Source organism: Psammomys obesus, unplaced genomic scaffold (genome assembly GCF_907164565.1).
Source record: "Psammomys obesus unplaced genomic scaffold, mPsaObe1.curated_primary_1811, whole genome shotgun sequence".
Classification (NCBI taxonomy): Eukaryota; Metazoa; Chordata; class Mammalia; order Rodentia; family Muridae; genus Psammomys; species Psammomys obesus.
This window is the reverse complement of record NW_026590561.1, coordinates 70,346-97,965: the sequence shown is the minus strand read 5'-3', so window position 1 is coordinate 97,965 and position 27,620 is coordinate 70,346. Positions and strand designations below refer to the sequence as shown.

At 39.7% G+C, this 27,620-nt stretch overlaps 1 pseudogene; it reads left to right on the top strand.

Moving 5' to 3' along the window:
* The first annotated feature begins 3,079 nt into the window (after positions 1-3,079).
* LOC129677268 (claudin-34-like) lies at positions 3,080-3,706 on the top strand (annotated as a pseudogene).
* Positions 3,707-27,620: the final 23,914 nt, after the last annotated feature.

The window sequence follows — 27,620 nt, the reverse complement described above, 5'->3', positions numbered from 1 at the left end:
ATTCCTAATTATCTAAGAAAGCACCAGATTGACTTCCAAAGTAGTTGTACCAGTTTACATTGCCACCAGCAATGTAAGAGGATTCCCTTTTCTCCACAACCTCTCCAGCATGTGTTGTCATTTGAGTTTTTGATTTTAGCCATTTTAACGGGTGTAAGGTGAAACCTCAGGGTCGTTTTGATTTGCATCTACCTGATGGCTAATGAGGTTGAGCATATCTTTAAGTGTTTCTCTGCCATTCTATATTCCTCTACAGAGAATTCTCTGTTTAGCTCTGTACACCATTTTTTAATTGGATTACCTGATTTATTGCTTTTTAACTTGTTTAGTTCTTTATATATTCTGGATATCAGCCATCTGTCAGATATAGGGTTGGTGAAGATCCTTTCCCAGTCTGTAGGCTGTGGTTTTGTTCTGACAACTGTGTCTTTTGCTTTACAGAAGCTTTTCAGTTTCATCAGGTCCCATTTATTGATTGTTGCTCTTAGAGCATGTGCTGTTGGTGTTCTGTTCAGGAAGTTGTCTCCTCTGCCAATGAGTTCTAGGCTCTTCCCCACTTTTTCTTCTAACTGATTTAGAGTATCTGGTTTTATGTTGAGGTCTTTGATCCACTTGGACTTTAGTTTTGTGCAGGGTGATAAATATGGATCTATTTGCATTTTTCTGCATGTAGACATCCAGTTGGACCAGCACCATTTGTTGAAGATGCTGTCTTTTTTCCATTGAATGGTTTTGGCTTCTTTGTTAAAAATCAAGTATTCATAGGTGTGTATGTTTATTTCTGTGTTTTCTATTCTGTTCCATTGATCCTCCTTTCTGTTTCTATGCCAATACCATGCCATTTTTATTACTATTGCTCTGTAGTACAACTTGAGAACAGAGATGGAGATACCTCCAGATGATCTTTTGTTGTACAGGATCGTTTTGGAGATTCTGGGTTTTTTTTGTTTCTCCATATGAAGCTGAGACTTTTTATTTCAAGGTCTGTAAAGAACTGAGTTGGTATTTTGATTGGAATTGCATTTTTACACAATGGAATATTACTCAGGAATCAAAATGAGGAAATCATGAAGTTTGCAGGCAAATGGTGGGATCTAAAAAGATCATTCTGAGTGAGGTATCCCAGAAGGAGAAAGACACACATGGTATATACTCACTTATATAGACTTATAACATATGATAAACATAATGAAATCTGTACACCTAAAGAAGATAAACAAGAAAGAGGATCCAGGATAAGATGATCAATCCTCACTTAGAAAGACAAATGGGATGTGCATTGGACATAAGAGAAAACAAGTAACAGGACAGGAGCCTACCGCAGAGGGCCTCTGAGAGACTCTACCTAGCACTGTATCAAAGCAGATACTAAGACTCATAACGAAATCTTCGGCAGAGTGCAGGGAATCATATAAAAGACGGGGGAGTTAGTATGACGTGGAAAGGATAAGAGCTCCACAAGAACCAAATATATCTGAGCACAGCGGTCTTTTCTGTGACTGATACGCCACCAAGGACCAGGTATGGATATAACCTAGAACCTGTGCTCAGATGTAGTCTGTGGTAGCTCAGTAACCAATTGATTTCCCATAGTAAGGGAGGGACTATTTCTGACAGGAACTCAATGGCAGGTTATTTGACCTCCCCACCCCCCAAAGGAGGAGCAGTCCTGCTAGGCCACAGAGGAGGACTTTGCAGCCAGTCCTGAAGATACTTGATAAAACATGGTCAGGGGAGGAGGTCCTCCCCAATCAGTGGACTTGGAAAGGGGCAAGGAGGAGATGAGCGAGGAATGAGGGAGTGGGATACAGCTGGAATACAGAGTTAATAAAATGTAACTAATAATAAAAATTAAAAAAATAAAAAAAGTTTTGTTAGTTGCAGTCATTTTATAGTTTTGATATTTGTATTCTCAGTTGTAGATTATATTTCAGTTACTATACCTTTTTGTAGATTATGTTCTTTCAGTTATTATACCTTTTCTTGCTTTCTTTCTAAAGTATGTTTTCTTTAGTATTCCTACCTTGAATCTAGTAAATTCTAAAATAGACACTAGAAAATATACACATGAGATACACTAGACATTTCCCCTCAGGATCAAACCAAGAGAAATGAGAATGTATATCACCATGAGTTTTATATATACCTCTAAGAAAAAAAAATCTATGCCCTAAGTTTCTTTTAGTCATAGCATTTCATTTCAGGAATAAAAAATCATTTCTAAGACACACTGAATGAGTGTGCCACTAGATTGAGCTTTTAAATATCCTACAGTAGATTACTATATATATAAATGAATGAGTGATATGCTCACACACAATGCACATGACATTATTCATGATAGGTAAAAGATGGTATGAATCCAGATGTCAAAACTCGATTAAGAGCATAGAAAGCACAAGTAATACATACTTCGAGAAACTAGTCAGTGTGTGAAGGAGGCCAAATTACTTACACTGGTTGGGGCATTGATGGACCATGAAAACATGTTGTTACTAATTTGATGTGGCTGCTGCCTATAAGGGCAGCATTTGGGAAGAAGATACAGAAGGATTGCTGAAGAACAGATGAAAGACATAGTTCTAGGCCAGCCTGGATGTCATAACCATATAATGTCAACAAAAGTGGGGTATGTTTAGCCCAAAATTTCACATTCTAAATGTATAATTCCAGTTTTATATTTAAGATTGTCATACAAAGCCATGGTATGGATATTTCATAAATTATTTAATTGCTGTGCTTGAAGAGGTTTCCTATATTCAGTATGCAATTTCATGCTACGATGACCATCTGATTGGCTAAACACTTGGGGCCAAACTTCACTGTGATACTGTAGGCAGCAGAAAAAGAAAATCATAGATGGTGTGTGGATTATCAACCTGTTAGTAAGTGTTGCCACAGAGCTGTCCCTTCTATGATTTTGATCAGAACACACTCTGTGAAGGCGATTTCCTGGTCAACATAACCCTTCTTTCCGGGAAATGATCTCACAGGAGACAAACTGCCAAACTGGAAGAGCTCATTATCGTAATGTCTTGTGTTTCTTTGCAGTTTACAAGTGTTCACTGTCACAATGATAATGGTCAGGAAGTATGCCAATTGAAAGCTAGATGGTTTTGATGTTGCCACTCTAGCATGGTTCCTTTGTAGTGTCTCTACCAGCCTCTCTCAGTGGCGAATGTGGTACTTTCAAGAACCACTGGATTCCAAGCCCAGCATGACCTTAGTGGGCATATGGAGAACCTCTGTTTACCACCAGGAAAGCAATTCCAGCACTGTTAGAATGTGTTACCAATACACTTACAAGGACACCTTCAGCCCTTTGGATATTCAGGTTGTCCAATACCTGCTCCTTTTCTCCACCTTTCTAGGCTTTGTGACCATAGTTTCTACCATCATTGCTCTTTGGAAAGTGTACTCAGGGAGACTCCAGAAGAAAGCCAATGAAAATCCATTCTTAATTCCAAGGGTTCTGAACATAATTTCCAGCATCTTTTTCTTCCTTTCCATCTTGAACAATTATTTATCCATCATTTGCAGGGCAGGTATTGCCTTCCCCCCACATTTCCACACACCTTCATTGACAGATACCCAGAAAGTTGGTACTGCACTGACAATGGCAACCTTTTCCTTCTTATTTCTAATAGGTGGCATAATTACCCTTTCATCCTTTCTCCATGTTACCAAGTTAGTTCTAACATTTTAAAAGTAAAGTTCCAACTTACAGACTTGAAAATCTAAAATTAAAAGGAGTAATCACAAGTATTCTTTAGATACTTACCTAAAATTTTGAGATTCAAAACTATGCCCAAAAAGGACAAGTGGGCCCCCTGCTATATTTTCTGTCTAATTTGCTTCAGTAGTTCATTGATTGGCTTATGGATTTTCATTAAATAAACACTTTCCCACTTACTCTTGTGAGGTCTGGATTTTAATTACAGTAGCTGAAGTTAAATAATCAAGGCATATTCTAGTATGGAAATAACTGTTACAGTACATTGACCCCTTACCTCATTTTCTAAATCATTAAAATTAAAGCAGGCCTGTTTCCATGTCATAATAATTGCAGCTCTCCATCAAATGAAATTTTCTAAACTATGTTACAGATTTCTGTAAGGAATCTCCACAATGCTTTTGTTAAAATACACATGAATATTTTTCCCATAATTTCTTGCTCCCTGATTGAGTCCTTTAAGTAGATTTTTCTTTTTCTAAAGTTTTAAAATTTGAGGGATCTCATCCCATCTTTTTTCTATGTGCTCCAATTATATTATATACAAAATATCTTCAGACTCTTCTATATCTTATTAGTTTAACAAGTATTCCATGTTATGATTCTTTACAATTTTTATGCATTTCCTTGTTGTGAGACATTTATTAGGGAGATGTAAAATAAAATCAGTAGCCCTCCTGTATAAAAAAGACAAACTTCCTGAGAATGAAATTGAGAAACAACACACTTCACAATAGCCACAAAAAGCATAAACTATCTTGGTGTATCTCTAACCAAGCATGTGAAAGACTTGTATGAAGAAAACACTTCAAGTCTCTGAAGAAAGAAATTGAAAAAGAAATCAGAAGATGGAAAGATCTCCCGTGCTCATGGATCAGTAGGACTGACATAGCGAAAAGGGCCATCCTGCCAAAAGCAAACTACAGATTCAATTCTCATCAAAATGCCAACACAATTATTTACAGACCTTGAAAGAACAATTCTAGTTTCATATGGAAAAACAAAAACAAACTAACCAAAAAACCAGAAATGCTAAGACAATCCTGTACAATAACATATCTTTTGGAAGTATCCCCAACCCTGATCTCAAACTGAACTATAGAGTAACAGTAATAAAAACTGCATGGTATAGGCATAGAAACAGAATAATTCATCAATGAAATCGAATGGAAGATCCAGAAACAATTAGGGATACTTGAATTTTGACAAAGAAGCCAAAACCATACAATGGAAAAGAAATATCACCTTCAACAAATGGTGCTGGTCTAACTGGATGTCTACATGTAGAAAAATGCAAATAGATCTATATTTATCACCCTGCACAAAGCTAAAGTCCAAGTGGATCAAAGACTTCAATATAAATCCAGACACACTAAATCTGTTGGAAGAAAAACTGGGGAAGAGCCTTGACCTCATTAGCACAGGAGACAACTTCCTGAACAGAACACCAACAGCACAGGCTCTAAGATCAGCAAGCAATAAATGGGACTTCATAAAACTTAAAAGCTTCTGTAAAGCAAAGGACACTGTCTTCAGGAAAAAAAAATCACAGACTGAGAAAGGATCTTCACCAACCCTATATCTGACAGATGGCTAATATCCAGAATATATAAAGAACTCAAAAGTTAATCAGCAACATCTCAAGTAATCCAGTTAAAAAATCGTGTACAGAGCTAAACAGAGAATTCTCAATAAAGGAATATCGAATGACAGAGAAACACTTAAAGAAGTGTTCAACATTCTTAGCCATCAGGGAAGTGCAAATTAAAATGACCCTGAGATTTCACCTTACGCCCATCAGAATGGCTAATATAAAAAACTCAAGTAACAACACATGCTGGAGAGGATGTGGATAAAGGGGAACCCTCCTCTATTGATGGTAGGAGTGTAAACTTTTACACCTACTTTGGAAATCAACCTGGTGCTTTTTCAGACAATTAGGAATAGTGCTTTCTCAAAATCCAGCTATACCACTCCTAGGCATATATCCAAACTATACTCAATTATACAAAAAGGACACTTGCTCAACCATGTTTTGTAGCAGCTTTATTCGTAATATCCAGAATCTGGAAATAACCTGCATGTCCCTCAGTGAGGAATGGCTACAGAAATTGAGGTACATTTACACAATGGAATACTATACAGCTATTAAAAACAAGGAAATCATGAAATTTTCAGGCAAATGATGGGAACTAGAAAAGATCATCTTGAGTGAGGTAACCCAGAAGCAGAAAGATACAAATGGTATATGTTCACTTGTAAGTGGATATTAGCCACATAATACAGGATAAACATACTAAAATCTATACTCTTAAAGAAGCTAAACAACAAGGAAGACCATTGGGAAATTGCTGAGTCCTCATTCAGAAGGACTAACATGATAGGCACCAGGAGCAGGAGAAGACAGGTAACAGGATAGGAGCTTATCACAGATGGCCTCTGAAAGACTCTACTGATCAAAGTATCAAAGCAGAGGCTGAGACTCATACCCAAACTTTGGGCAGAGTGCATGGAATCTTAGGAAAGAAGGGCAAGATAGAAAGACCGGGACAGGAGCTCCACAAGGAGAGCAACAGAGCCAAAAACATGGAGCTCTTGGGGCCCTGAAGAAAATGATACCCCAACCAAAGACAATACATGGAGAGGACCCTAAAACCCCAACTCAGATGTAGCCTATAGACTCAGTCTTCAAGGGAGTCCCTAGTAAGGGGAGCAGTGGCTTTCTCTGGCATGAACCCAGTGGCAGGCTCTCTGATCACCTCCCTCTGGGAGGTGCAGCTTTGCCAATCCACAGAAGAAGACAGTGCAGCCAGTTCTGCAGAGACCTGATAGGCTAGGGTGAGATGGAAGGGGAGTAGGACCTCCCCTATTAGTGGACTAGGGGAGGGGCATAGGGTGAGAAGTGGGTGGGAGGGTGGGAATGGGAGGAGACGAGGGAGGGGGCCATAGCCAGGACACAAATTGAAGAAATTGTAATATATGGTAAAAAAAAATACTACTCACGACAGAAAGAGCATTAACAATAGAACAATGAAGTATTTCAACTAGGTCTAACTTGGATGGAATGGACTAGCTTGAAGGACTCCTCAATGAAAGCCCCAAATAAATTCTAGAAAGAAGTTCAGGACCCAGTCTATAGAGACAATGAAGTCATGGAGGCAGGATCTTTAAGTAGCTGGCTACATTTTATCTACAGTGAAAAGGCAGAGAGAGGCAAATGTGTTTGGCCAGCTTTCTCCTTTTCATGTACAAGCCCATTCTTCCTACTTTTAGGCCAAGTCTTCAACTCACCTATTAGCGCTGTACAGCCATTCCTCAGAGGCTAATGAAATTGAGATAATCTCTCACAGCTGTGGCCAGAAATTTATTGTTTAACTTTAGATCAGCAGTTCTCAACCTGTGGGTCACAACATCCACAGGAGTCCCATATCATTTATCCTGAATATCATATATTTACATTATAATTCATAACAACCAGAACAACAGCAAAATTACAGTTATGAAATTCCAATGAGATAATTTTATGGCTGGGATCACCACAACATGTAGAACTGTATCAAATGGCCACAGAATTAGGAAGGCTGAGAACCATTTCTCTAGAGCCTGTGAAAGTAACAGTGAGCATAAACTATCATACCCTATTAATGTCAACAGTATAGTGAGTGAGTCTGACTTTAGTGAAAACCTCCTAGAAATCCAGAGGAGATGTGGTTTTATAATGGAAGCAAGTGCATTATAAATCAAGAAAATAAAACCAAATACACAATGGTTATCAAGAAAATGGCAATTGAAGGTTTTCTACTATCCTCTTTCCTTTCAGCCCCAATAACCAAAAATATCCCTAAGAAGCAGACTGCTCTAGGGTTAAAGAAAGGTAATTTTATCATCATTATTTCAAAGTATGTACTTAGGGACCTACATGCTCATTATGCCATCTGGAAAGAGCAAAAATATTCAACAACTCATCCAGAAACCCTAAGAAAAAAGTTCTTACTCTATTGTAGGGTATATAACACTTCAATCAAGTGGCACAATCCTCCAATATGTTTAAGTAAGGTTTTTTATTGCTAAAATAAAATAAAAGTCCATGACAAAAAAAAAAAAAAACTGTGCATATGGCAAAGATTCTTTTTTTTTTTTTTTCAACAGGGAGCCTATCATACAGGGAAATCATCACAGAAAACTGGAAGCAGCAACTGATGCAGAGGGCATGTAGAAATATTGATTATTTGTTTACTCTCAATGACTTCCTCTGCCTGTTTTCTTATAGCACTCAGTAGCACCAGCACAGGGGTGGCAACACCCACGGTGAACTAGACTCTCTCACATTATTCATCAAACTTTAAAATAAACCACAGGCTTGCTCACAGGCCAGCCTGGTGCAGATGTACTATTAATAGTGGTTTCCACATCTAATATGAATTAAGCTTATGTCAAATTGACAAAATATAGCTACCATACTACAAAAGACATAAAAAGAACTTGTTTGAAATTGTTTGAGGAGACATATTAAAACAGGCTGAAAATAACTACTGTTCCCTCCAAAGATAAATGAGGTATATGTGAAGTATATTCTCCAGGAGGAAGACTGGCTCTCACTCCAGGAAGAAGAATAGCTCGCAGTCTGAGATGTAGCCTTGACCCCCTAGAAGCCTAGATTCTGGATGCTGACCACTACCCTATTGTCCCAATGAAACACTTAAGATTTTATCTCGGTGATCTCTTATCAACCACAGCTTGTCCTCTTGCCTTATCTGACCAATGTCTCACTGTGTCAATGAAATGCAGTTTTATCCAATAATGATAATCAATCACTTGCTAATAATAGCTGATTTGTCAAACAAGAAAAATTAGCAACTGTAAATTTAATTTTAATGTTTTTGTTTTCTTTTGAGTTTATATTTTATTTTTATTTCAGTTTATTTACTTTACATCCCAAGGGTGAACCCTCCATCCTCTCCTCACAGTTCCACTTCCCCTCTTCCTTCCTTACCCTGTTAATCTCCCTTTCCTCCCAGAAAAGGGAAACCACTCCCCCAGCATCAACCCTCCCTAGCACTTCAAGTCACAGCATGACTGAGTATATCCTCATCCCCTGAGGCCAGGAAAAGCAGCCCTGCCAGGGGGAAGTGATCCAAAAGCAGGGAATAGAGTCCATGAGAGAAATAGTTTCCCCCCCCCCATCGCCAGGGGTCCCATATGAAGACCAAGCTGCCCATCAACCACATATGTGCAGGGGCTTAGGTCCAGACCATGCATGCCCCTTAGCTGATGTCTCAGTTTTTGTAAACCCCCATGGGACTGGGTTAGTTGTCTCTGCTGATCTTTTTGTGAGGGTCCTGTCCTCTCCAGATCCTTCTATCTTTTCTCCAGTGCTTACACAGGACCACCAGAACTCTGCTCCATGATTGGCTGCAAGTCCCAGCATCTGTCTTGAACCACTGACAGCTGGGGCCTCCCAGAAAACAGTCAAGTTAGGCTCCAGTCTGCAAGCATAGCAGAGCATCATTAATAGTGTCAAGGGCTGGTCTCAACCTTGGGGTGGGTCTCAGGTTGGGACAATTATTGGTTGAACATTCCTTCAATCTTTGTTCCCTCTTTATCCCTGCATTTCTTGTAGGCAGGGTAATTTCTGGCTCAAAGGTTTTTTTGGTGGGTTGTTGCTCCTATCCTTCCACTAGTCCTGCCTAGCTAGGAGGTGGTCACTTCAGTCTTCATGTCCCCTCCGCTAGTTAGGAGTCTCAGCTAGAATCACACCTATGTCTTCCCAGCAGCCTACCCTGTTGCAGCCCTCTAGCTTGACAAAGAGATGTTCCCCGTCATTTTCCCTTCTTGTTCTCAGCCCTCTAACCTCCAGCACTTGTCCCACATCTGATCACCACCCTTACTTCCCTCCCTATTCCATCTCCTGCCCAATTACTTCTATTCAACCACTTCTGCTGTCTACTGTATTTCCCTTTCTGAGTGACATTACAACAGCCTATGTTGGCCTTTCCTTGTTACTTAGCTTCGTTGGGTTTATGGATGTTAATATGGTTATCCATTACTATAGGTATATTCTTCTTATAATAAGTACATATCATGTGCATCTTTATGAGTTTGGGTTACTTCACTTTGGATAATCTTTTCTAGTTCCATCCATTTGCCTGCAAATTTTATGATTTCTTAATTTTTAGTAGCTGAGTACTATTCCATTGTGTAAATGTATCACAATTTCTGCTTCCATTCCTCTGTTGAGGGACATCTAGGTTGTTTCCAGTTTCTGGTTATGAACATAGTTGAGCAAATGTTCTTGTTGTAAGGTGGAGCAACTTTTGGGTATATGCCCAGGAGTGATATAGCTGGGTCTTGAGGAAGAACTATTCCCAGTTTTCTGAGAATGCACCAGATTGATTTCCAGAGAGGGTATATAAGTTTGCACTACCACCAGCAATGGAAGAGTGTTCTCCTTTCTCTATATCCTTGCCAGCATGGGTTGCTATTTGAGCTTTTGATCTTAAGCCTGGTGTAAGATGGTATCTTAGAGTTGTTTTGATTTGCATTTCTGTGATGACTAAGGACATTGAACATTTATTATTTAAGTGCTTCTCAGCCATTTGAGAATCCTCTGTTATGAATCCTCAGTTTAGCTCTTCAGAGGGCTGATAACCCTAAGGACCCCACAGAAGCCCTAAGCCCTTTTCACTAGCCTGCAAAAATCCATGACAGGCTGCATTTTTTCACCTTGCTTAACTAGGTCTGAGTTTCTGTTTCTCAGAATTCAAACAAAGAATTCCTGGAAAAGCCACAACGTGTACACAACCAATAAGCTCACAGGTCAAGTTGACCAAAAGCTCCGTTTATAAATACATGGTCTTGCTGTTCTCAAAGTAAAGCACAGCTGGTCCTCACAAATCAAATTAAAGGTCAGCGCATGAGTAAAAGCCAAACATCACTGAATGAACAATGTCCCCAGTAACTAGGGAAAATCGCTAAACAATCAGCCAATCCTGAATACCTGCGTACTCTTTTTTTATTTCTTATTTTTTAAATTACACTTTATTCATTTTGTATCCCCCATAAATCCCTCCCTCCTCCCTTCCTAATGACACTTTCCCTCCCCCTTTATCAGGCATGCCTCTCCCCAAGTCCACTGATAGGGGAGGTCCCCCTCTCCTTTTTTGTCATCTTTTGTGGCCTGGTAAGTCTGCTCCCGCATCAGGGAGAGGTGATCAAAGAGCAGGCCAATCAGTTTATGTCAGAGGCAGTCCCTCTTCCCATTACTATGAAACCCACTTGGACACTGAACTGCCATGGGCTACATCTGTGCAGGAGTTCAAGGTTATCTCCGTGCAAGGTACTTGTTTGGAGTATGAGTCTCTGGAAAGACCCCTGTGTTCAAATTTTCTGGTTCTGTTGCTCTCCTTGTGGAGTTCCTGTCCTCTCCAGATCTTACTATTTCCCACTTCTTTCATAAGATTCCATAAACTCTGCCCAACAGTTGGTCATAAGTCACAGCATCTGCTTTGATAGTCTTCAGGGCAGAACCTTTCAGAGGCCCTCTGTGGCAGGTTCCTAACTTGATTCCTGATTTTTCTTCTTCTGATGTCCATCCTTTTTGCTTTTCAGGATGGGGATTGAGCATTTTAGTCAGGGTCCTCTCTCTTGATTAGTTTCTTAAGATGTACAGATTTTTTTTAAGTTTATCCTATATTGTATGTTTATATGAGTGAGTATACACTGGGTGTGTTGTTCTGCTTCTAGGACAGCTCACTCAGGATGATCTTTTCTAGTTCCCACCATTTACATGCAAATGTCATGATTTCCTTATTTTTCATTGCTGAGTAATATTCCATTGTGTAGATGTACCACAATTTCTGTATACATTCTTCAGTTGAGGGGCATCTGGGTTGTTTCCAGCTTCTGGATATTAGAAATAAGGCTGCTACAAACATGGTTGAGCAAATGTCCTTATTGTGTACATGAGCCTCTTTTGGATATATGAGTGGTATGGCTGGATCTTGAGGAAGCACTATTCCTAGTTGTCTTAGAAATTTGCCAGATTGATTTCCAAAGTGGTTGTACAAGTTTACATTCCCACCAGCAGTGGAAGAGGGTTCCCCTCTCTCCACAACCTCTCCAGCATATGTTGTCATTTGAGTTATTCATCTTAGCCATTCTGATGGGTATAAGGTGAAATCTCAGAGTCATTTTAATATGCACTTCCCTGATGGCTAATGAGGTTGAGCATTTCTTTAAGTGTTTCTCTGCCATTTGATATTCCTCTATTGAAAGTGATCTGTTTAGCCCTGTTCCCCATTTTTTAATTGGATTAATTGGTTTGTTGCTATTCAGCTTCTTTAGATCTTTATATATCCTGGATATTAGCCCTTTTTCAGATATAGGGTTGGTGAAGATCCTTTCCCAATCTGTAGGCATTCCTTTAGTTTTGATGACAGTGTCCTTTGCTTTACAGAAGTTTTTCATTTTCATGAGGTCCCATTTATTGATTGCTGCTCTTAGAGCCTGTGCTGTTGGTGTTCTGTTCAGGAAGTTGTCTCCTCTGCCAATGAGTTCAGGGCTCTTCCCCACTTTTTCTTCTAACTGATTTAGAGTATCTGGTTTTATGTTGAGGTCTTTGATCCACTTGAACTTTAGTTTTGTGCAGGGTGATAACTATGGTTCTATTTGCATTTTTCTACATGTAGACATCCAGTTAGACCAGCCCCATTTGTTGAAGATGCTATCTTTTTTTCCATTGAATGATTTGACATCCTTGTCAAAGGTCAGGTGTCCATAAGTGTGTGGGTTTATTTCTGGGTCTTCTGTTCGGTTCCATTGATCCACCATTCTGTTTCTCTGCCAGTACCATGCAGTATTTATTACTGTTGCTCTATAGTACAACTTAAGATCAGGGATGGAAATACCTACAGAATATCTTTCATTGTAGAGGATTGTTTTGGCAATTCTAGGTTACTTGTTATTCCATGTGAAGTTGAGAATTTTTCTTTCCAGGTCTGTAAAGAATTGTGTTGGTAATTTGATGGGAATTGCATTGAATCTGTAGATTGATTTTGGTAAGATGGCCATTTTTACTATGTTAATTTTGCCAAGCTATGAACATGGGAGATCTTTCCATCTTCTGATATCTTCTTTTAATTCTTTCTTCAGAGACTTGAAATTTTTTTCATACAAGTCTTTGTCTTGTTTGGTTAAGGTTATACCAAGGTACTTTATGTCATTTGTGGCTATTGTGAAGGGTTTTATTTCCTTGATTTCTTTCTCAGCCCCTTTGTTTTTTGGATACAGGAGGGCTACTGATTTTTTTTTTTTGAGTTAATTTTGTATCCAGCCACTTTGCTGAAGGTGTTTATCAGCTGTAGGAGTTCCCTGATAGAATTTTTGGGTTCACTCAGGTATAGTATCATATCATCTGCAAATAGTGGTAATTTGACTTCTTTCTTTCCAATTTGTGTCCCTTTGATTTCCTTCAACTCTCTTATTGCTCTAGAAAGGACTTCCAGCACTATGTTGAAGAGATATGTAGATTGTGGGCACCCTTGCCTTGTCCCTGATTTCAGTGGGATTGCTTTAAGTTTCTCTCTTTTCAGTTTGATGTTGGCTATAGGGTTGTTGTATATTGCCTTTACTATGTTTAGATATGTTCTCTGTTGAGAGCTCAGGTGTTATTCTGATCCGTTTGCCATTATATGTTACTTGTCCTTTTCCCCTTGCAGCTTTTTAGTATTTTTTTCTTGTTGTTGTTCTGTATACTTACAGTTTTGATTATTATGGGGCAGGAGGATTATCTTTTCTGGTCTAATTTATTGGGTGTTCTGTAGGCCTCTTGTATTCTTATTGGCCTCTCTAAGTTGGAGAAATTTTCTTCAATGATATTTGTTGAAAATATTTTCTGGGCCTTGGAGGAGGGAATCTTCTTTTTCCTCTATTCCTATTATTCTTAGGTTTTGTCTTTTCATGTTGTCTTGGATTTCTTGGATCATCTGTGTCAGGAATTTTTTAGATTTAATATTTTCTTTGATGGATACATTGATTTCTTCCATTGTATCTTCCACACCTGAGATTCTTTCTTCCATCTCTTGTAGTCTATTGGTTATGCTTACTTCTGTAGTTTCTGTTTTCTTCCCTAAGTTCTTTCTCTTCACCATTTCCTTCATTTGTGTTTTCTTTAATTTTTCCAATTATATTTTCAGGTCTTGAGCCATTTTGTTGATATCCTTCAGCTGTCTGAATGTATTTTCCCATTTTTCCTTCAATTCCTCCAGCTGTTTCTTTGAACAATACTCTGTTTCTTTTATTCCTTTTACTGATTTAAGTATTTCCTCCCTAAAGGCCACAAACTCTTTGGCTGCAACTTCCTGTATTTCTTCATAGATGGCCATTATCTGTTTTTCTTTATCTTCTTCTATTCCTTTACGGATGGCCATAATCTGTTTGAGTTTATCTTCCTTTAGGTCTTTACACATTTTATTTGTTTCTTATGTTATCCTCTTTATGAGCATAGATGTTAGGTCACCTTCTTGAATTTCAATTATGCTGGGGTGTCTAGAGCTCTTGCCCCTGGATAACTGGATTCTGGAGATGCCATATTGCTCTGTTTTTTGTTGGTTGAGCTTTTACAACTGCCTCTACCCATTGGGCTATCTTAAATGTTGGGTGCTAGTTTCTGGTGGTTCCTGCAATCCTGTGGTGGAGAGAATCCCCTTGGCAGGAAGATGGTTTTTCCTGAAGGAAGCCTCCTCAGCTTTTTGGGTATGATCACTGTATGGCCAGTGTTTTTCAGGAGTTGCCACAGCTCACCTCAGGTGTACAGACCTAAGTGGTAACTGTGGTCCTTGTTAGTCCAGAGGGTTCTCCTCTCACCCAGAGAAGTCCTGAAGACAGCTGCCCTGCTTCTGGGTTTCTTGCTATAAATTTAGTGAGCTGCTGCTGTAACCTGAGTATCCTGTGGTTTGGTCAGTTTTGTTAGGGATAACTGGTTGCCCCTTGGAGCAGTATCTGGGTGTTGATCTCAGGGATCCTAGGATTCTGTAGGTCTGAGGTTGGGGCTTTGTGCCCTAGTACCCAAGTGGTAATTTGTGGCAGGTGAGTGCTGCTCTCCCAGGAGCAGCAGGCTAGCTGGTGCACAGCAAGTCCCTGGGTTGGGCCAGTCTGTGGGACCTTTTCCAGGGATATACTGGGTGGCTTAAGCCCATCCCTGTTTGCTTCCTTTCCTGTGGGGTTTTCTCCCAACAATTACTCCAAGTCTTTGGTGCCCTGGGTCACACAGTTCTGCCTGTGATGAATAGTTAGTACAAAGCAGGTCTCTGGGCTGGCAGCGCATGTGCCTGCCTACTAGTCTGAGGGACCTTTCCCAGGGATATACTCGATGACCTAATTTGGTCCCCTGTTGCTTCCTTTCCTGTGTGGTTTACTCCTGCCAGGGACTCTCAGTCTCTGTTGCCCTGGGGTGCACAGCTCTGTCTGTGACGGAGAGCTGGGCATGCAGCAAGTCTCTGTGCTCACAGCTGGAGTCCAGTTCAGTGCTGGCAGTGTGCACCCACCATCCCTCGAGACCATTTCCAGGGAAAGACTGGGTGACCCAAAGCCAGTCCCATTACTTTACTTCCCTGTGGTTTTCTTCTCGTGACTGGGACTCCCAGTCTCTGGTGTTGTTATGCCCACCATTCAGCCTGGGAAGGTGATCAGGGCATGCAGGCATGTGGCTCTGGTCTGGCGACCTAGTGCCTGTGTGACCTGGGATCTCTTCCTGGTTCTGGTTGGGTGACCTGAAAGTGGACCAGACTGATTCCCACACTGTGGGGGTTTCCTCTCACCTGGGAAACACAATCGCTGTTGTTTTAGGGCCCAGAGTTGAGTCTCTTGGTCGCTGTACAGAAAATGTTGTGCTGCTCCTCAGACACAGTGTTCTCTTGGAGCTGCCATCTTGTCCTCCCACCAGCGTACTTCTATGTTATTTCTGACAAATTAGTTTAAGAATTACCACACAAAGCTCTTAACTGTCCATAAATTGAGCCTATGAACTCACTTCTGGGGTACAATGTTGCCCTAATGGTGACCCCAGCATGCTGGTAACTTCTGCAAAATAAATTTTTTTGTTCTTGCATACTACCTTAGTCTGTGGTCTTTCCTCAACGATTCTAGGACCCTAATACTCTCTGCCCCATTTTAATTGGGTTGTTTGATTTGTTGATGTTTAATTTATAAAGTTCTTTCTGTATTTTAGACATTAGCCCTCTGTCTTCGTATGCATCGGACTCTACATGTCTCCTTTCCTCAAAGTCCACTCACAGATATTCTCCATTGATCGAAGTCAGGCCCCTCACACGAGAGAGCACACAACAAAACATCACATGCCCTCTCATAAGCCAGATTCCAGCAAAACATCACATAACAAAACTGAGTCTTCAAAGAAAGCAGAAACTTTCACTTCAGAGTAGCCTGTGGAGACAAGCCAGGAGGTAAGTTATGAACTGATCTTTAGCTAAAATGCCTTCTGAGGTATTTTAATTCCATTGTATATGCTGATCTGGCACTGTCTCAGCCAGACCAGGTGTGATGAGTTAGTTTGGTGAACCTTGTCTGCATGTGTTTTAGCCTGTTCCCGAACTCTCCTGCTCTCCTCAGGTGGTAGGTTTTTGTTAAGAACCATATGTATAATGGAAAGTGAGACTATAAGATTGAGTGAGATATTAAAATTCCTTAATAAAAATAGAAGGATTAGAAGTATAAGATCCCAGTTTCCTTTCTACTTGAAAGAGTTCAATAAGTGAGAAGGGAACATGCACCCTGACTTAGCCATTCACCCTGGCCACCTGCAAAGGAAGCATTCAGGCTGGCGTAGGCTGAGAAGGGGAGAAAAAGCAATTTTTTCTATAGAGGGAGAGTGAGTAGTGGGGGGTGGCTAAATCTGTTGGTGGGGTGAAAGTGTGTGCCAAAGTAAGATGATTGAGACTGGCTATTGCTGGAGAAGAGGGTGAGGAGGCTGAAGAAGCCAGAGAAGAAGAAAATGAAAACAAAGAGAAGGGAGAAATCAGAGGGAGGGGGAAAGAAAGCTTGGGAGTAGAAGAGCCAGATTCAGGGAAGAAGAAGCCATGGAGGTGTAGCTGGATGTGGGAAAGAAGTTGGAAATTGGGGACAGAAGGATGGAGGTTCATCGACAGGGTAAAAGGTAGTAGAGGACTCTTGAGGTTGAGGCTTTATAGCTTAGAGGAGTTGAGTGGGAGAACAGGAAGAATAGATGGAAGGTTTAAAACAAGCCTGAACATAAGAAACCTCTTTCCATTTACCAGATTGCTGACAGTAATTAAAATAATACCATAAAATATTGGGGTTTAATGTGCCATTAATCGGCCAGTTTGAACCATTCCCTAAGGAATATTTAGGCCAAGTTTATTACAGAGGCATATGAGCTTAGAGATCTTTAAATTGGGTGCCATGCATAGGGATTTAAAATTCCCCAGAAGACATCCCAGTTGAGAGGCTGGAGGAATGGACAGACAAATGGGATGTTCTCATTTGGCAGGTAGGAGTCAGTGACCTGCCAGAGGCACCCCAAGGGCAAGGTTTTACTAAGTAAATTGGTATATTCCAACAGCTCGTCAGCATTGGTCAGAGACCACAGGCACATTTTCCCAAACAGACATGGTTACCTAGCATTAGGATTTTGTAGAAAGGGGGGGAGAGGGCAAAAAGTGTGCTGGTAGAGATCTCACCCAAAGATAAAAAGAAGCCATAAATGAAAGTCATTGAAGAGAGTCAACCACTGAAGACCATGTGGTTGCTCCATCTCAAACTCTACCAGGGAGTTGCAGGACACTCAACAGTCAATATCAACAGACCCAGAGAAACATATATTCTGACCAAGAAGAGGAACTCACCAACTTTGCTGATCTTGCACGTAGGAGGGTAGCAGTCGAGTTGCTGAAAGTAAGATGAGCAGGCTAGCCCAGAATAAAATGGGGTTCCAGCAGCTCAAGGAATGGTTTTAGGAGCTGGGATAATGAGTTGAGTTGGGGGAAAATGTTTGGAGGAGATGATCTTTGTGGTTGGTTGAGAATGAAGTCAGAGGTGAAAGTTACTCTACAATTGTTACAGAGCTGGAGGTGAGACTGGTGGTATTAGGACTGGAGAAGCAGAAGGAGAAGTAAAGATATGCAGTTAACCTACAACCTTCCTTGGTAGGGGTGGCCTTTAGGTTAGCAGTTGGTTCCTGCTAGAGTTGGGGGTTAGGATAATGCAACAAGAAGGAGGGGGTTAGGACTTGAAGAGCAGCAAGATCAGCCTTTAAATTTTTCATTCTCAGTTTTCCCTCAGTTTCAGTTTTCTTTATTGATTCTATTTCCACTTTCAGTTCTTCAATGGTTTGATTTTGTTTTCATAGTTTTTTTTTCCCCCAATGGATTTATTACCTCTCAATACAGCTCCCTCTCCTTCCCCCTCTTATCTCCTCCCATGTCCCTTCCACAGTCTACCAATAGTAGAGGACCTCCTCCACTTCCATCTGACCCTAGTCTATCAGGTCTCATCAGGACTGTCTTTCATAGTCTTCCTCTGTGTCCTGGTCAGGCTGCTCTCCCCTCAGCAGGAGGTGATCAAAGAGCCAGCCACTGAGTTCATGTAAGAGACAGCCCCTGCTCCCCTTATTAGGGAGCCAATTTGGTGACTGAGCTGCCACAGGCTACCACTGTGCAGGGGTTCCAGGTTATCTCCATGAATGGTCCTTGGTTGGAGTATCACTCAAAAAAGACCCCTAGGCCCAGATTTTTTGGTTCTGTTTTTCTCCTTATGGAGCTCCAGACACGTAGAGGTCTTTTTATCTCTGCCTTCTTTCATAAGATTCCCTGCATTTTGCCCAAAGTTTGGCTATGAGTTTCAGCATCTGTTTTAATACCCTGCTAGGTATAATCCTTCAGAGGTCCTCTGTGATAAACTCCTATCTTGTTCCTTATTTTCACCTTCTTCTGATGTCTATCCCATTTGCCTTACTGAATGAAGATTGAGAATCTTAGCCAGAGTCCTCCTTCTTGATTAGTTTCCTTAGGTGTACAGATTTTAGTATGTTTATCCTACATTATATGTCTAATATCCACTTATGAGTGAGTGTATACTGTGTGTGTCTTTCTGTTTCTGGATACCTCACTCAGAATGTTCTTTTCTAGTTCCCATTATTTGCCTGCAACTTTCATGATTTCCTTGTTTTTAATTGCTGAGTAGTATCCCATTGTATAAATGTACCACAATTTCTGTATCCATTTCCCAACTGAGGGATACAGATTCTGGCTACCCTGAATAAAACCGCTATGAACATGGCTGAGCAATTGTCCTTGTTGTATACTTGAGCATATTTTGGATATATGCCTAGGGGTGGTATAGTTGAATCTTGAGGTAGCACTATTGTTAATTGTCTGAGAAAGCATCAGATTGATTTCCAAAGTTGTTGTACAAGTTTACATTCCCTCCCACCAACAATGGAAGTGGGTTTCCCTTTCTCCACATCCTGTACAGCATGTGTTGTCATTTGAGGTCTTGATCTTAACCAATCTTTTGGCTTGGATTAACACAGTAAAAATGGCCATCTTGCTAAAAGCAATTTACAGATTCAGTGCAATTCCCATCAAGTTGCCAACACAGTTCTTTACAGACCTTGAAAGAATATCGAATGGCAGAGAAAGAAAGAAATGTTCAACATCCTTACTCATCAGGGAAATGCAAATCAAAATGACCCTGAGATTTCACCTTAAACCCATCAGAATGGCTGAGATAAAAAAAAAAAAACCTTCAAGTGACAACATGCTGGAGAGGACATGGAGAAAGGGGAACCCTCCTCTGCTGCGGGTAGGAAGGTTAACTTGTACAACAACTTTGGAAATCAATCTGTCACTTTCTCAGATAATTGGGAATAGTGCTGCCTCAAGATCCAGCTATACCACTCTTGGGCACATATGCAAAAGATGCTCAAGTATACAACAAGGACATTTGCTCAGTCATGTTTGTAGCAGATTTATTTGTAATAGCCAGAAGCTGGAAACAACCCAGATGCCCCTCAACAGAGGAATGGATACAGAAATTGTGGTACAATTACAAAATGGAATACTACACAGCAATTAAAAACAAGAAAATCATGAAATTTTCAGGCAAATGGTGGGAAGTGGAAAAGATCATCCTGAGTGAGGTATCCCAGAAACAGAAAGACACACATTGTATACACTCACTCATAAGTGGATATTAGACATATAATATAGGATAAACATAGTAAAATCTGTACACCTAAGGAAGCTAAGCAAGAAGGAGGATCTGGCTAAGATGCTCAAACGTCATTCAGAAAGGCAAAAAGGATGGACATCAGAAGAGGGAGAAAACAGGGACAGGAGCCTACCACAGAGGGCCTCTGAAAGGCTCTCCCCTGCAGAGTATTAAAGCAAATGCTGAGACCTATGGCCAAACTTTGGGCAGAGTGCAGAAAATTTTATGAAAGAATTGAGAAAGAGTAAGACCTGGAGAGGACAGGAGCTCCACAGGCAGAGCAACAGAACCAAAAAATCATGGATCTTTTCTGAGACTGATACTCTAACCAAGGAACATTTATGGAAATAACCTAGAAGCCTTGCACAAATGTAGCCCATGACAGTTCAGTGTCCAAGTGGGTTCCATAGTAATGAGAATAGGGACTGTCTCTGACATGAACTCAGTGGCTAGCTCTTTGATCACCTCCCCCTCAGGGAGTGTAGCCTTAACAGGCCACAGAGGAAGACAATGAGGCCCCTCCTGATGAGATCTGATAGACTAGGAGCAGAAGAAAGGAAGGAAGACCTCCCCTATCAGTGGATGAGGGGCATAGGTGGAGAAGAAGGAGGGAGGGTAGGATTGAGAGGGGGGGATGGAGGGAGCTACTGCTGGGATACAAAGTGAATAAATTATAATTAATAAAAATTAAGAAAAAAATTAAAAAAAGAAAAATTCTCAACTTCATATGGAATAATAAGAAACTCAGAATAGCTTAAACAATCTGCTACAATAACAGATCTTCTGGTGGGATCTCCATCTCTGATCTCAAGATGTACTATAGTGCAACAGTAATAAAAACTGCATGGTTCTGGCATAGAAACAGGCTAGTGGATCAATGGAATTGAATAAAAGACCCAGAAATAAACACACACACTTATGGACACCTGATTTTTTGACAAATATATGAAAACCATACAATGGAAAAAATGATAGCATCTTTAATAAATTGTGCTGATCTAACTGGATGTCTACATGTAGAAAAATGTAAATAGATCCATACTTATCACCTTGCACAAAAAGTCCAAGTGGATCAAAGACCTCAACATAAAACCAGACACAGTAAACCTGTTAGCAGAAAAAGTGGGGAAGACCCTAGAGCTCATTGGCACAGGAGACAACTTCCTGAACAGAACACCAACAGCACAGGCTCTAAGAGCAACAATCAATAAATGGGACTTCATGAAACTGAAACGCTTCTGTGAAGCAAAGGACACCATCATCAAAACAAAACGACTGCCTACAGATTGGGAAAGAATCTTCACTAACTCTATATCTGACAGAGGGCTAATATTCAGAATATATAAAGAACTCAAGAAGGTAAACTGCAACAAATCAAGTAATCCAATTAAAAAATGGGGTAGTGTCAGATGGAAGGGGAAGAGGACCTCCCCTATCATTGGACTGGGGGAGGGGCATATGAGAAGAAGAGAGAGAGAGGGTGGGATTGGAACAGGGTAAGGGAGGTGGCTACAGCAGGGATACAAAGTGAATAAACTATAATTAATAAAAATCAAATAAAAAGAAAAAAAATTGTGTCCAGACCTAAGCAGTCAATTCTCAATAGAGGAATATTGAATGGCAGAGAAACACTTAAAGAAATGCTCAACATCCTTACTTATCAGGGAAATGCAAAATCAAAACACCCTGAAATTTCACCTTACATTCATCAGAATGGCATCTCTGTCTTTAGGTTGGGGAAATTTATTTTTCTATGGTTTTGTTGAAAGATATTTTCTAGTAAATGGAGCTGGAAATCTCTTTCTTTTGTTCTCCATGTTTGTGGTTACATCATTTCATATTCTCCCAGATTTTCTCAATGATTTTTGCCAGGAATTTTTTAGATGTATTCTTTAGTTTAACTGATGTATCAGTTTCTTCTATTGTATTTACTATTCCTGAGATTGTCTCTTCCATCTCTTGGAGTCTGTTGGTGATGCTTCTATCAGTTATTCTTGATTGCTTCCCTGGTTTTTCCATCTCCAGGATTCCCTCAGATTTTTTTTTTTAATATTGATTCTATTTCCACTTTCAGGATTTGTATGGTTTTATTCATTTCTTTCACCTGTTTAGGTGTGTTTTCCTATATTTCTTTGAGAGAGTCAGTAATTTCCTCCTTAAAGGCTTATACATGTTTGCTTGTATTTTCCTGTATTTTATTTGTTTGTTTGTTTATTCATTTTACATAATGGTCTTATCCCCATCCCTCCTCACCTCCAAGTCCCACCCTTTCTCCCCCCCCCAAACCCTTCATTTATTCCTTGGCAAACAGGAGACCTCCTTCCCATCCACCCTGCTCATCAAGTCATATCAGATCTGATTGTATCTTCTTCCCCAGTGGCCTGGCAAGGCAGTCCTTCCAGGGCGAACTAATTGAAAAGCTGGCAAGGGAGTTCATGTCAGAGAGAATCTCTGCTTCCCTTATTAGGGAACCCACATGAGAGCTGAGCTTCCCATCAACTACGTCTTTGTTGGGGGGCTAGGTCCAGTTCATTCAAATACTTCACTGTATTTCTTTAAAGGATTATTCATGTTTTCTTTTAAGGCCTCTGTTATCTTCATTAGATTAGATTTAAGGACATTTTCTTGTGCTTCAACTGTGTTAAGATATCTTGGGCTTGCTGTAGTATGATAGCTGAGTTCTGGTATTGCCATATTGCTCTGATTTTTGTTGATTGTATTTTTATACTGGCCTTTAGCAATCTGGTTGTCTCTAGTATTTGGCAGGCTTCAGGTAATGCAGGATGATTTGATCGACAGAAAATAGAGCTTCAGGGAGAAGGTGTGATTTAACTCTGCTGGGATTGTTTTAGGGGGACTACCTACCAAGATGTAGGGTAGGAACAAGTTAGACCTGATGGTTTCTAATGGTTGCAGGCTTCTAAGAATGTAGGTATGTCTGTGTTCTGGAATATGGAGCTGGAATGGGGGAGGGCATAGCTAGCTTATGCTATGTTTGCACAGGGGTACCCATCAGGCAGGCGGATGGCACATAGAGGTTTTATTTGTCTGTCCCAGGTGGCCACAGGCTCCAGGGATGGAAGCTGAGATGTAGGCAGGGAAAGGGATGTGCAGGGAATGGGGTGGGGCTCTCTGTTGTCATCATGTTAAAATCTTAACAGGAAAAAAGTTTCTCCATTAATTATTTATTCATTTTATATCCTGATGGCATCTCCTCTCCTTTTCTCCAAGTCCTCTTCATACTGCCCCCCCATACTCCCTTTTGCTTCACCTCAAATAATTATGGAGGCCCGCATGCCTGACACATTAAGTCATTGCACAATTAGGTGCATTCTCTCCCACTGTGGCCCAGTTAGGGGAACAAGATCCAAAGGGAGGCCTCAGAGTCAGAGGTGGTCCCAGCTGTGCATCTGCTACATATGTGCAGGTGTCTTAGGACCAGCACCTGTATGCCCTTTGGTTGGTGGTTCAGTCTCTGTGAGCCCTATGGACCCAGGTTAGTTTACTCTGTAGGTCTTCTTGTGGAGTCCTTGACCTCTATGGCTCCCTCAATCATCCTCTCAACACCCCCATATGACTCCCTGAGCTAATATTTGGCTGTGGGTCTCTGCATTTATTTCTATCATTTGCTGGGTGAAGCCTCTCAGAGGACTTATGCTAGGCTCTTATCTACAAACAGAGCAGAATAACATTAACAGTGTCCGGGACTGGTTTTCTCCCATATGATTTCTTTATTCCATTTCACTCCAAGTCCTGTTTCTTTCTGTTTGGTCTTCCTCAGCCTCCTTCACTGCAACATACATACCTGCTCATGCCAATAGCTGCTCGAAACCAAGCCACTAATCTAACAACTCTTGAGGTATGTAAGGATCATTTTTCTCTGAATGCTATCCCAAATTCTAGAGTTCAATTCTTTAGCCTATTGTGTGTCCTCCATGTTGCTCTGGCTCTCAGCCTAACCATGTGGCTCACATATCCCTTACCCCTCCTGGCTCTCGACAGCAAGACTTTTTCTTCTTTCATGGACTGAGATTTTATTACAAATTGGCACATCTGATTTCCAAATTCTCACTGCCATGGACAAATGATTCCCAAATACCTTATATCTCTCCTCTATGCTTAAGGTTTTACTTCCCCACTCTTAAAGTGTTTTATCTCTGATTTCTTTGCTCTCTGCTATAAAAAAAAGTCTTAAGATTATGCTGTAAACTTTCATCTAAGGATTTATAAGTCACTCATTGGATATAGTTTAAAATCTATATAATTTCCAACAAGAACTGGCTTTAAACTTATAACAAAACTTCTTATAATTAAAAATCTATTCATGTGGAATTTTATGTAAGAAGTGGGAAATAGTAAGAGCTGGAGGGAACGGGAACTCCACAAGGAGAGCAACAGAACAAGATAATTTGAACACCGGGAACTTCCCAGAGACTCATACTCCAACCAAGGACTATTCGTGGAGATAACTTAGAACTCCTGCACAGATGTAGCCCATGGCAGTTCAGTGTCCAAGTGGGTTACCTAGTAATGGGAAGAGGGACTGCCTCTGACATAATCTGATTGGCCTGCTCTTTGGTCACCTCCCCTTGAGGGGGGAGCAGCCTTACCAGGCCACAGTAGAGGACAATGCAGCCAATTTTGATGAGAACTGATAGACTAAGATCAGAAAGGAGAGGAGAATCTCCCCTATCAGTGGACTTGGGGAGTGGCATGCATGCAGAAAGAGGGAGGGTGGGATCAGCAGGGGAGGAGGGAGGGGCTTATGGGGGGATACAAAATGAATAAAGTGTAATTAATAAAAAATTTAAAAAAATCTATTCATGGATATATACATATAACCCTTGTTTTGGGTTATATGTATACATATAACCCATGTTACAACCCATGTAACATGGATGTAGCTTATTTAAAAATAGATAGATACACTGGAATAGCAAATGTTTTCAAATGGCAATCATGTGACTCTCTTTCATCTCAGCTGGTGGCTTGACAAGTATGCAAATATCCACATGGCTTGAAACTTGCTAGGTGACTTCACCATCTTCAGGTCTTCAGATAACCATGTGATAAAAAAAAATCTGTAAAACTTTTTAGGCCTAATGACCTCTCTTTTTATTCTTGTGCCTCATTTTAGACTAAGAAAGCAACAACAAATTTCAAATATTTTAGTTTGTTATGGATTTTTGTGCAATGATAATAGAAATTCAGAGTTATATTTGCCACAACCTATTGTATAGGTGTCTCAACTCTGGTTTAAAATATTCTGTATATGATGATAAAATTTTAATGTTATAAAGGTCTATTAATATTAACAAAGCTAATTTAATATGTATGTAGTCACTGAATGGTTGTTTCTGATTGCACATGAATAGGTGAATAAATGTTGTTTGTTTTTCCTGTAGCCAGCAGCCTGGGCTCAAAATTCACCTCTGGATTTTTTTTTGGCCACTGGTTTTAACATAATAGAACATCAAATATTATTTAAATATAGAAAATGTTAAAATTGTTCCTTACTGTTCTACTGTATTCCTGGCTCTGAAAATGGGTTATTGCTCAACCTTTTCCAGGACCAGGCATGTTTTTAAAGTCCAGGGTCAAAATTAAAAAGTTTATAGACTTATATATTATTGGCTATGTTTAAAATCTATAAAATCTATGAGTAAAATTAACTTAAAAGTCGTAACATGGGGTTGATAAATAAAAGCCTGTATTTAAGGAGTCTTAAACCTTGTGACATGATTTTTTTCTGGTATGTAAACAACACATGGCTGGCTGCAATCTTGACTATGGGATAAAGAAAGTGGAGCCATGGCTTCACTGCCATTTTGATTAAGGGCAGCCACATGATTGGCAGTCTTCTAAATAGACCACCCCTAAAAGAGCATAGGTCTTTACCACCACCTTAGCTAAGGGCTACCTACCACATGATTTATGTAATTTCTTTCCTATCCTTAAAACTATTTTTATAAAAAAATAAGATTTTAAACAATGCTTGTTAACAAGATATTAAAACTGCACTTTCATGTGTTCGTGTACAAGATCATAACTTGCTTATGGTCAAATTTTGTAACGTAAAGGTAAACCTATTTGGCATTGGTTTTAATGACATTAAATTGTTTACATTGTTAGAACATGGTTTTGCCTTCTGAAAATTATGGTTATGCTCTTTACTCTTTACTCTTAAAAGGGTGCTTTATTTCAATACCATAAAAACACAATTGAGATATTTTAAACTTCTTTTAAATTTTTTGGAGGTTTACAACATTAAATGGGTTAAAAATTACTGCCTTAAAATATGTTTAACCTAGCTTTTGTTGATATTATTTATCTATAGATATTTTATATAAACTAAATCATATGGGAAACTGTTACATTCTATAATGATACACCATATAAATGCCAGCAAAGTTCCCAATCTCTTTATGGACTATGTTTATAGATTAAAAGGTTTTGATACTGAGAAGTCTCTAATTTAAAATTATATTTTATTTAAATCTAAACTTGACAGGAAGAAAACAAAGTCCTATTCTTATGAAAGCAACTAAATTATTATAAACTGTTAATGATAATATAATACTTCAAGTTGGTAGTCAGTCGTGTTATAAATGATCATAGCCTTTAATGTGTTCATAAATATACCTGTAGTCATGTTAAGAACTGATGCAACTAATTACAGGAATAAGCCTTATTAAGCCTTTTATACACATTTTCAAAGTAAGTAGCAAGAAACAACCAGTGTTTGTCTATTTAGATATACTTTAGATAGACATACAGTCCTCAGACACTTCAAATATCTGCAGAATGTGGCATTTAAAATGTTTTTAAGCTTTTTCTGATAGACATGACAGCACATCTCATCTCCTCCAAAGAAGATGATGGGCACAGAAGAAGCTTGAAGCTTGCTTTAAATGTGGTAAAGCAGGCCATTGGGCTGTAGATTACCCTTTACATTGAATGCTGACAACACACTATCCAAATTGTAAACAAACAAGACACTGGGAAGTTGACTGCCTCACTTTGCCTGGACAAAGGTAAGACCATCCTTCAAATTTTCTGCTTCACAGAAAAGTCTGTCAAATCTTCTGAACCTGGCAGCCAAAGATGGATGTCCTACTTACCAACCATGGAGAAACCTGAGGTGAGTAACCAGGTAGTCACTCTCTGTCATTTTTAATAGACTTTGAAGCTGCTTGGTCTGTACTTCCTGCTTATTCAGGTGAAATTTATCCTTCTCAGGTATCTGATGGGATTGAAGATTAGACTAGTGAAATATTCATCAATTTAACAGCAGAGACCAAGGTTTCAAATGTCTTCTCAGTCCTCTTCACATGTTAAAATCAGGCCATAGCCCTGACTGTCCTAAATCTGCTACTACCAGGTCTGGACACAGCTTCCATCATTAACAGACTCAGAAAACAAGTTTCAAAATAACTTTTACTCTTCCTTTATGTAAAGAAACTGTCTTTACAGTGGCTGCTCCCAGTAATCAACCACCTATGTCTCATAGTGAATAATTAAATAGAAAAAACAAGTATAAAGTTTATGTAAGTGTGATGTGTGTGTGTGATGATACAGTAGCTTAAGTTGTGAGGAACTAAAAATATTTTAGGGTCTAAGAATGTGCTTTAAGGTCGATAAA